Source organism: Podarcis cretensis, assembly GCF_951804945.1.
Source record: "Podarcis cretensis genome assembly, chromosome: 7".
NCBI lineage: Eukaryota > Metazoa > Chordata > Lepidosauria > Squamata > Lacertidae > Podarcis > Podarcis cretensis.
In genome coordinates, this window is record NC_137176.1 from 23,733,537 (window position 1) to 23,745,538 (window position 12,002).

Sequence of the window (12,002 nt, forward strand, 5' to 3'; positions counted from 1 at the left end):
CTTCACCACTTTCTAGTGTTCACATGGTTAGTAGTGAGGGCAGCGAGGTGACCTATCTTGTCTGATACCTGACATTAGGAGGAAGACAGATGAGAGTGGCTTTGCCAAAAGGATTTTGTGGGCTCAATTACACCTGTAGACCAGAGGTTCCCCATTTCTGCTTTATGATCACTTTTCTCAGATTCTCAAAGAGCATCAATACACAGAAACCAAATCACTGCAGTGTATCAATAATTGTTTATTTTTTTAATATTCATACTCATCCTGGGACCCCATTGAAGGTCAGGGTGTAAATCAAATATATTAAAAATAAATAATCCCTGATACGTTGCAACGACCAGTTTCAAACAAACTAAAACACAATTGCATGACATGCACTTGGAAAAGAACTTCATCAGACTCCTTAAAATCATTCTGAAGCATGAGAAACTGCCTTTTCCTTATAGCTGAAATGGATTTAACCATCAGGGCCAGCCCTACCATTAGGCAGAGCAAGACAGCAGCCTCAGGCAGCAAAATGCTGAAGGTAGGTGGTGTCAACGATGTGTGACACACACTCAGCATGCCCTAAAATAGGCTGCTGCCATCATGTGCGGTTGAGGATGCTATCCAGTTTAGTGTTCGAGTAAAAACCAACAGTCCAGTTGGTGTACACTGAACTAGGGGTGGTGCCATGTTTTCCTTTGGCGCAGGCAGCAAAATGTCTTGGACCTGTTGACCATTCACAGTGTTAACACAGGGCCAATGCTTCAAGCCCGATTCCTGACTTAATCATTCAAAGGACGGACTGACGACATTGCAGCTTGGCTGATGTGGCTGGCTACTATATGGACAGAGTCTCTATGACCGTATATTTGTATATTGCAAGGAGCCTTTTACCTTAATGAGGAATTGCTCTAAGAGTGTTGTTTATAGCACTTGTTTATAGAGATCCAATCAGCATTTTAGGTCTCTAGAACAGAATAATATAATGCCTAGATGTCCCACATAAATAACACAGAACCATAAATGGTGTGTACACTCAGAGATTCCAGTTATTTAAAGCATGCCTTCTATCTGGAGCAGTAACTAACTTTATGCAATCTGCAATGCCCAGGAGAGTTGGACGGAAAACTTGATGCCGGCCAAACCTTTTTATGTGCAAATTTGAAAAATGAGAGGTGTCAAATTTCTTTGGCCTAGAAATGCTGATTTTAGGATTTTCCTGTTGTGTTCAGTGAGGTTTGTAGGTTAATTTTGGAGTTAATTAAAGCGTGTGCTCACTTATGGGAGTTACTGCACAGTTCATCAAATCTGCAACTCTGCTCTTAAAAAAACCCCCAACCTAAACATTTAAAGATAACCCCGAGTTGCTCAAATCACACATGATAAAACTGAGTTTCTAGGAAACACCTGAAGGTAAGGTCTGAATTTGTGGGCCAAACTGGACTTAACGTTAATTCCGGGACTGCAATTAATTGTGCATGCTTTATGTAATGCAAATAGCATCCACAAGCAGCATTGGGACCATGGAGGTACATATGTGGGAAGGGATAGTATAGCCCTTTTCCTCCTGTTATGGTCCTAATGAAATCTCTCATCCAATACTGCTGATTGCATTGGGAGGAAACCTTCTTTAGTGCTACTGGATGGTTCTCTCCTGATGCAAATAGCATCTTTGGGTGGGGAGTTTCATTGAGGCCGTCATGCATTGATGGCCATCTCAGACAAATTTCCTGAATGACTTAAGGATCCTTGGAGCTGCAAGGATGCTGAGTGTTGTTAAGAAACCCATATTCACCTTGTGAAGCTGCAATTCCCAGAGTGGTTTAAGAGTCAATCCCTCTTGCCAAGGAACTCTGGGAATTGTAGCTCTGTGAAGGGATTGGGGGTCTCATGACAAATTGGGTCCTCCCTTCAAGAGGGCATGTATTGCGGTGAGACCTGGAAGCCGACACCCTGTGTTCTGGGTGAGTACGATTGGTCAGCCACAACACCTGATTGGTAGGTCCCTCGTAGCTGGGTGTAATCTGGCCAATGGGACACAGTCCAAATGGTTTGAGGGACCTATTTATACCCATGCACATGACCCAGAGCTTCCTCTTTTGGCGCGTGCATTCAGAACACCCGCCCACCTCTCCCTATTTTTAGGGTTTTGTGCTTTACCTTGCTATGCCATTGTGTGTCATCTGTCATTGGGACAGGGGCACGACAGGAATTCCCCCCACTTGGCTGATTGGCTGTTACCATACAAACCCATTTGGGTTTCGCCTGCCGCGTAGCAAATCATCACAATTTGTAAGGTTACGGATAGGCTCTGGTTCAGGTGATAGGGATGGGAGAACACTCTCACCATCCCTATGTGAAGGGTGTTCTGTTAAAGGAATCCAGGGGCTTGATGGTTTGGTCAACACCTGAGAGGGAGTTGTGCCTGTGCCTGAGTCCAGGGGGACATTTGGGTGGTGGAGATAGCCTGTTCCCGGCTTTCCGCTTATCCAGGTGTTCACCCTTGGCTGACCTATGCTGGTGCCCTGGGTCAGCACTACCTGCATGGCAGGGAGCTAGTCGAACCAGAGCCTATGCATCCATTCACTTTCTGTAATCAATAAAGTTGTGGCCTAAATTTTGCCAAAAACCAAAAACAAAATTTGAGTCAAGTGTGAATTTATTTAGGAGGGAGGTTTCTGGGTCTGAACATGCAACTCTCAGATCCCTTACAGCTCCCAGGACTCATTAGGGAGGAAGGTGTGATGGATTAAAGCAGCAAGACACTGTTTTAAATGTATCGTGCCAATGGAAACAGGAAGGCTGCTGTGGTTTTTTTGGTACCAGTCTCATGTTTGCCATAAGGTTATCTCAAACATCAGTCCAGAGACAATGAGCTGATTTAAAAGAGAACTGAGTAGCTTTAAGGAGAGAGTAACAGGGCATGGCTGCATCTGCTATCATTTCAGGTCAGCAAATTTTGTAGAATTTGTTGAAGAATCTCCTGAGCAGACTCATGACTGTGGGCATGAGTGTGTGCATCGTGGCCAATGATGGGTTTTCTGTAGCATTTTCAACTCTCTGAAAAGGCTGTCATCTTGTCTCCAGCCTGAATATGCCCCCTGCAACCTAGTCTGTCAGGAGACTGGCAGTAGAATTTGCACTAAACCACAGTTCCAAAAATTGCCTTCAAAGACCAGGCTTCATTTCCTTCCATTGAAAGGCATTGATTTAAAGAGCAGGACAATTTATCCATCCCTTTGCCTGGCTTTTAAAGGATTGATTCCCTTATGCAACTCAGGGAGGCAAGAGAAATAATTAATAACTTAAAGAACTTCATCAAATTCCCCTCTTTCTTCTCCAAACTCACTATAAATATACAAAGCATAGATCTGATGGCACTTTGAGAATGAGGCGATGATTTTTTTGTTTTTTAAAAAAGTTAATTAGTAAAGAAAAAAACACAACCACCGCATTTTAAAGAAAAAATAACTGCTTTTATTTAAAGACGCTTCTTTTCAAGAGTATTTTAAACAACAACTATACAGCCTATTAATAATGGAACAGATTTATCTTTTGCGGCCCCAACTATCGCTGATTAAACGAACGAAATATTGGTATGATAGGAAAGTTTAATGAGATCTCATGAACAATTAACAAAAATAGCAATTCCACATTCTTTCTTTTTTAAAATCCTGTTGAAATGATGCACAAGGAAGCTTTAGCTTTAAACCGCATGCTGAGAGGCAGAACAAAAGAGGATGGTAAATGCATTTTACTCTTCTTCCTAAAGCCACGATTAGCACTTTGGGATGCTTATTAACATGTACATTGCTTTGACCTGATTTACCACTGCTTGGTATTTATGCCGATGTTTTAAGCAGGTATTCAGCCGGGCACTCTTTCGGCTGCAGTCATGAGCCGTCATCTTCACATATATGCCGTCTTTGCTTAAGGCTACGGGTGGAAGTAACTCAGAGCCAGAAGATTAATTAGCCAGCTATTTGACAAATGTCTGATAAATTCATCAAAATGACAAATCAGAGCCACTCGCTGGTCTCCTTCCATAGGACATTGGAAACTGCATTACACTGGATCCACCTAGTTCAGTAATGACTGACAGTGGTTCTGTGGGGTTTCAGGACGGAGTCTTTTCCAGCTGTACCTTGAGATACCAGAGATTGGCTTTCTGTATGCAAAACGTGTTTGTTGGAGAATAAGGAAGGACCCTCACACCATTGTTGGAAGAGGGTCCACACTGCTGGCCTGGCCCCTGCAACATCTGTTTTCTGGGGAAGGCTGTGTGTGAGTAATTGCTGGTGGGTTGAGATAATAACATGCTGCCCATCTGACTGGGCTGCCACAGCCTCTCTCGGAGGCTGCCAACAAACTATTAAAGACACAATAAAGCACAGAGGTGGAGCGTGGGGGGCACCTTGGGGGCCGTGGCCCAGGGCACAAATTTGTGAGGGGGCAAACAGGTGCATCCCCAGCAAGATCCTTCATCAGAGCCTGGCTCCATGCAAGAAGGAGCTGTGCTGTGGTACATGTACTTGACCGCAGCTCAACCCCCTGGTAGGCCTGACCCGGGGGAGGAGAGTAAGAGAAGGGGCGGCAACACTGCTGCCTGCCCTCCTCGGCTGCGGTGCAACTCATGCTCAGGGCTAGTCGTACATATCCCAGGATCCAAGATCGTTCATTACACCTTCAGCTGTAACATGTTACTGAAGGTTCTTTTCAAGCCTTGTATATTCATTCCTTTTGCAATCACCTGCCCTGCACCTGGCTCCTGGAACAAATGTATTCGTAATATAAAATCTTTTTCAAACAACAACATGCTTATTTTTTAATACATATCTATCCCACTCTTTTGGTTCTCTTGGGGCTGAATTAATATATATATATATTATTAAAAAACACACCTTAAAAATTAACAATAGCTATACAATTTTGCTACAGCTGTTACATTAGCTTACTTACTTACTTATTTATTTGTACCTCACCTTTCTTCCAAGGAGCTCAAGCTGCCATGCTTGGCTCTCCCCCTCCCCATTTAATTCGCACAACAACCCTGTAGCTTCGGCTGAGAGATAGCAGTGACTGAAGGTAGCCCTGCAAACTTCAAGGTTAAGTGGGCATTAGAACCCTGGTTTCCCAGATGCTAGCCCAACATTCTCACTGCTACACCTCCCTGGCTATACTTCTTATAGACTTCCTTGTACTTAGGATCAAACCATGGGTCAGCAAACTAAGGTCCGTGGGCTGGATCAGGCCCAATTGCCTTATGGATCCGGCACACTGATGGTCTGGGAATCGCCGCGTGGATCACCAGTGCATGGATCACCAACGTGCGTGTTCTTTCCCCCTCTCTCCATCTCCCATACACGGCGGTGCTTTTCTCCTCAGGGATGGAGCAATCTTGTCCCAAGCCGGGTGCTGTCAATGGCGGGAGTCGGCTCGCCCACCTGCCCGCCTCAGCAGGGCGGCTCTGTGAAGGGGGTGTGTGACGCCGGCTGCTTGTGGCTGCTGCATTTTCCTCCTGCTCCTCCTTCCTCTCCCTTAGTCTGTCCTTCCTTCCTTCTCCGTGCCCCTTTTCTGCGCCACTTCCTCACACACTTTCTTTGTCACCACCTGCCTGCCTGCCTGCCTGCCTGTCTCCCTCCCTCCTTCATTCCTCCCATGGCGTTCAGGCGGGTTGTTGCAGTGGCTGCAGCTGCTGCTTGTGGCAGAAAGCTCTGTCTTTTTCTCCGCGGTGCCTCCCTGGAAGCAGCAGCAGCAGGTGGTGAGTAACAGCTCTGTTGACGCCCCAGTTCCCCTACCTCTGTCCGCGGCTCCTCCGCTGGGGCTGCTGCTTTTGTCTTCACCGGCCAACACAGCCTCCTACCCTGCCACAGCGCCTGGCTGGCTGGAGAAGCCCAACTGCAGCTATTGGGATGACAACTGGGACAGGAGAAGAAGAAGAAGAAGAAGAAGAAGAAGAAGAAGAAGAAGAAGAAGAAGAAGAAGAAGAAGAGTAGTTTGGATTTGATATCCCACTTTATCACTACCCGAAGGAGTCTCAAAGTGGCTAACATTCTCCTTTCCCTTCCTCCCCCACAACAAACACTCTGTGAGGTAAGTGAGTCTGAGAGACTTCAGAGAAGTGTGACTAGCCCAAGGTCACCCAGCAGCTGCATGTGGAGGAGCGGAGACGCGAACCCGGTTCACCGGATTACAAGTCTACCACTCTTAACCACTACACCACACTGGCTCATCTTCAGGCATATTTGTGGGCGGGCGAAATTCGTTCATCACCCCCCCCCCAATATAGTCCAGCCCCCCACAAGGTCTGAGGGACAGTGGACCAGCCCCCTGCTGAAAAAATGTGCTGACCCCTGAACTACACAAAAATGTGCTGACCCCTGAAAGCCTTCTGCCTTTTTCTTACTTTACAGTAAGTATCTCCCCTTGCCCTGTCCCAATTCAAACAGGCACAACAGTGTGCAGGGAGGGGAGGTTTAATTCTTCTTTTTCCAGCCACGACTGCCATGAAACTTGCCTCCCAACACGATACTCCTCAAGCTATTCCTAGGATGCTTCTTTCAGACTTCATGCTGAGGTGATGAATGACCTTGGTACCCAAAGGTGGGAAAAGATTCTTGCCACTGCAGCTTCTGGACACAGTAACTTGCATGTCTCTAAGTCGTCCGTAGTAGAAATAGCACTCACTCAGTGTGACTTGGGAGCTTTGGAAATGTATTAATTTATAGGAAAGTGCAAGACAATTCTATTGTAGGTTTCAGGGATATTGATGTACGCAAGTGTCAGAGCTGCCTCTAGGTCCCAACTCACAGAGGACCAACGCCAGGCTGTCGTTATGTACAAAAGTCTTTATTGAGGTTTAGTTTCCATTTCAAAGCCGCAGCGCGCAGCTCTACGTCTTAAAGCCTAGACCGGCGAAGTCCCGTCTGAGTCTCCGCCCCTTCCACACCAGTTTAAGACTCTCGCTTTGCTCCACCTCTTCCTAAGTTCCTTTCTCCTCTGGGCCCTCCTGCCCGCTAGGGTTTCATCCTTTCTGGACTCCTCTGACGCTGACCCCCCTGATTCTTCCCCCTCCTTCCGGCGGGCTTTAGGACCTGGTTCCCTATCCGGGCTACCTTCTGTGCCGCTCGCCTGTACATTTGAACTTGGCGCGCGCGCCCAGCCGGCAACTTTCCTCTTGACCGTTCCCTCGCTCTCCGATGGAGGCGTGGCCAACCCTGACTCATCTTCTCTCGCTGGTGGTGAATATGTGGGCTCTGATACCTGGGACTCCTCCCCCCCACTACGCTCTGGTGGGGAAGCTGGTCCTGATTTCCAACTGCTGCTCTGGGAGTCCCCGCTGGCCCCTTGCTTCTGGGATGTCCCCCTTGGGTCCCCCCTTGCCCTGGCCATCGGCGCCCCCTTCTGTGAATCTTCCGATTCGCTGGAGAGGCTCATGGAATCTCTCGGGCTGCTGTCATCTTCTCCTACGCTGCCCTCGGATTGCTCCCCCTCGCTCTCCATCTCCTCCCCTCCCTGCGCTCCCGCTGAGTCCCTGACAGCAAGAATATTTGATACAACACAGAAAATGTTAGCCTTGCAAGATAGAAAAGACTTGCAAAATTACATGTTTTTCAAACGCATTTAGTTACATTTATTTCCTGCTCCATTTATCTGAAATGTCTTGTGGCAATGAGCATCATACGATTTAGTCACTGGTAGGGCTTTGAAAGTGACATGCATTTGAAAACGAGGAGAGGAGAACTCTTTTGGAGCCAAAGCTCAAGCAACATGCGACATATCTAAGAGAGGCCACCTGAGTGCCTTCTTTATAATGGGGATGGCCATCTGAATTGTCCACACTAAAGACTGTCAATTACCGTATTTTTCTGTGTATAACATGCCTCCATGTATAAGACTCCATGTATAAGAACTCCTGTCTTTGCTGCTACCTTTCTGTTTTTGTGTTGACGTGCTACTGTCATGACTCAGTTTGCGGTTTGGAACTGGGTTCTGAACTTTGTATGTGCCCAGGTGATCAGGCCTGAGACTCACAGCCTAAGGTGTTCCTTTGCAAGTGAATGTGGAGATATAAAGGTAAACAACCAGACCGCATTGGAAGTTTAAAAACTTTATTTCCTAACCAAACTTTTACATGGCTAGCTAAGGCAGCCTTTCTCTTACGGGGAGTTAAAAGGGAAATAGAAATGGGATAGAAAGAGCTATCCTATCTAAGCGAAGTAACCCTAATCCACACAAATACCAAGAGTGGGGTGAAACTCATACACACAAAGGATCGTGGCCAGGGATCCTTGTAGAAGCAAAAAATAGAGAAAGGTGAGGCATTGGAGAGGGAGGTGGCTGCAGACACCTGTTGCCTCTTTGGGTTTTGCTATGTAGACTTCCCTGCTTGGCAGGGAGAGATAGCCAACATGGGATGGAGAAGGAAGTCCTATGCCCAAGGATCTGGAATGCCATAAGGTTGCAAAAGCAGCAAATCCATTGCCCCAAACCAGGTTTGTCTCCATATTGTCCTCTTCTCATGCACGGGAACATAATTCACCATGTAGGTCCAAAGCAGATAGCAAAATCCAGAATACTTGCATTACAGTTACAGCTTGATAATGCCCCTTCCGACCTTCAGGAGGAGGGGGGGTTGTGGGATCACGACCCCGCCCACACTCTGCGAGGCTGGCGTCAGCCTCGCAGGAGACAGGGATTCACCCAATTAGCATACCCTGTGGCGCCAGCCAATTGGCTGGCGGCAGGGGCGGGCCTTCCTAGGGCCACTTAAGGTCAGGGCAGCCCCTGGCTCATCCCCTTTCTTCCCTGGAGACGACGCAGTCCTCATCGTCGTCCCGTGGGGAGTCAACAGGTCTAACCTCCTTGCTGTCTGCAGAAGCCAGGGAAGTATTTCGCAAGGCCTAGAGTGGGGGGGGGCTGTTTATTGCTATTGGAGCTAATTCCTTGTGATTAGAGTACTGGGAGAGTTTGGATCTTTGCTTGGATGTAAATTGCTTCAGTTTACTTTTCGTTGAGCTAACTTCCCTATTTCCCCCCATTTCTGGTGTTCGGTTTAATTTCAGGGTTGTTAAGTAGGGGGTTCCTAATTTTCTAAATCCAAATCTGCTGGTCTGCTGTCTTTCCCCCATTCCTAGTGCCTGGTTACACACACGCACGCGCGCTCACACACACAAAGTATCCTTTTCTGGCTACCCCCACTCATTTCGGGCGCAAGTGCAAGCAGTCCAAATTTGGTTTCGCCGCTGTGTGTGCTGGGGGAGTGTGCATCTATGTGTGATCCCCTGCGCCCCGCTGCAGCAGAGTTACTAATATTACCACAAAACTGGCTTAACCCCTGCTTTTATTTCGCCCCCCCCCCTTTGCCTCAGCCCACGTGGCCGTGGCTGCTTCCGTTTATCCGCAGCTACTTTTAAGCCTCCCGCCAAACAGCTGATGGAGCAATTTACACAGCTGTTTTGGCAGTAATTCTCCAGAGTTGCTGTAGACAGCGGGACATTTGTTGGAGCTCCCCAGGGGGTCCCCCCCCCATTCGCTCCTCCTGCGTCAGTGATTTAAAATACAAAACAAAACGCTTGCTTCTCCCCCTCCCCGCAGTGGCTTTAACAAAGCAGTAAGAGCGCGGGGAGTGTTGTGGGAGCACGTGCTGGGCAGCCTATCTATATTCTTGCCGTTCAGGTCGTCTAACCCCCACCCGTGAAATTTTATGAGTCTGTCTTAGTGGTTTTATACTCTCGGTACTGAAGCTGTATTCAGCGCTTGCCTCATCTGTGGCTGAGGATAAGTGCGATTCAGAGCGTAGCGAATTTCCACCAGCCTCTCTTTTTCTTTTAAATTGTATTTTGTGAGAGCCACTGGGCTACTGCCTAAAACATATATCTAAGGCTGGTGGTACGTTTGAACAGACAGTGCTAGCGTGCGTGATTCCCCAAGTGGGTAGAGTGAGCATGTTTCCTCTTCAACCCACTCCCTCCTCTTACATTTTGAGTGCCAACTGGGGCACTAATGTGCGTGATTCCCTATGCATGTGTGGCTACTGTGTGGTACAATTCGTGCCCTTAGGCACAGCTGAAGACTGCGCTCTTTATAAGTCCCTGCTTGCCATTCTTTGTGCCTGTAGCTGCCTCTTTAAAAAGTCCCTGCCTTCCGTTTTTTCTGTTCTGCCATTTCTTGGCTTGCAGCTGCTGCATTTTGGTTTCTGCTCCTCCCCCAATTGACTAATCAGCGTTAGTATTCGGGAGAAAGCTTCAAGTCCCAACTAGTGTTTTTTTTTTGTTTTGTTTGTTTGTTTGTTTTGTTTTGTTATTGTTTCCAACTTGTTTCAATAATCCAGGGGCTTGCTTTGGGGGATAGAAGCATATAAGCAAATCTTTGTGAATCTCGCTAAAGCAGATAGCCCTAGGAGTTACGCCTGAGCCTTCTGCGGGCGGAAGACGACGTCCCTTATTGTCTTAAATAAGAATGCCGCCCCCTTTTGAGTCGTGCTAAAGCATGAGCCTTTCCCTGCCGATTTTGACTCAACATGTGGGCTGCGTTTAGTGAGTTATAACGGGCAGCTGGTCTAGTAGCTATCTCCTTGTTAGCCTGCCGTGTGCCTTATATTCAGCAGCCTTTTACCCGCTTTCTGTTTCTGGTGTTGAGCCTTATTTCCTGATTTATTCCCCCCTCCTTAAGTTTCCCCTTCGTGTAGTCCTTTACTCTTACATTTTATTTCCTTCTTTCAGTCTGACTCATTCTGCTGCCTGGTTTAAGAAATCCCATCACAATTGTCCCGGCTTCCAGGCAGTATACATTGTCGCTTAACGACAGGCAGTTCGTCCTACATTGTTAATTCAGGTACCTGGTGGATGGCCAATCAAGGATACATTGTCTTTGGCAGCATTTTCCTTCTGCTGGGCCTCCAGCATAACCTTTTGTTTTTCAAAGTGTTAGTTAAAGGGACAATTCCCAGAGAGCGATTTTCTTTGATTCCATTTGATTGCAGGTGGGGCTGCCTATTGTTCCATCCCTATATGCTTGTGAGTTATTTAGCTGTGTCTATCTGCCTGACCCTTTGTTAGGAGGCAAATAAATAAATTTATAGGCAAATACAAACCAAACAGTCAAGTGAAGAATAATTATTTCATATCATCATTAGTTATGCTAGACAATTTATAGCATATCATCATTAGTTATGGTAGACAATTTATAGCATCATCAATTAATTCTACTTACAGTGGTAATTAATTGAACAAAAAAAAAAATACTGTCATAGATCGTAATAAATAACAATAACAATAAATAATAGAATAATAATAACAAATAAATAAATAAAAATGAATAGATAAATTATAGAATAATAAAAAAAGAAAGACTACTAATAATAAATAAAATAAGTGGATTTAAATTTAATAATGTTTTTTAAAAAAAATATTATAATAAATAAAAATTAATAATGATAATATACATTATAATAATAAAAGAGAATAAGTGGAATGATGTCACATACCAAGATTAAATTGATTAATTAATTGAACAAATCTATAGATAAATATATAAATAAACAAATAAAATAAAATAAAATTCATTAATAATAAATAATTTACATATATTTCGGAACCGTCAGTTGGTTAGAGCGTGGCGACAATAATGCCAAGGTTGCAGGTTTGATCCCTGTATGGAACAATTACATATTCCTGCTTTGCAAGGGGTTGGACTAAATGACCCTTGGGGTCCCACACAATTCTAGAGAGCCTGGATAGCTCATTGGTTAGAGCATGGTGCCTATAATGCCAAGGTTGCTGGTTTGATCCCTGTACGGGACCGCAGCATATTCTGCATTGCAGGGGTTTGAATGAGATATTATAATATGAAGTAGGAAGCATCTTTATATATATATTAATAAATATAAAATATTAATAAATGCATCCCGGATACGCCACCTAACGTTGGGGACCACCCTGGCACCTCCGCGGCCACCGCAGCAGTGTAGCAATCCATTTATGCATCCTCACACATAATTACAGTCTACGTGTCCC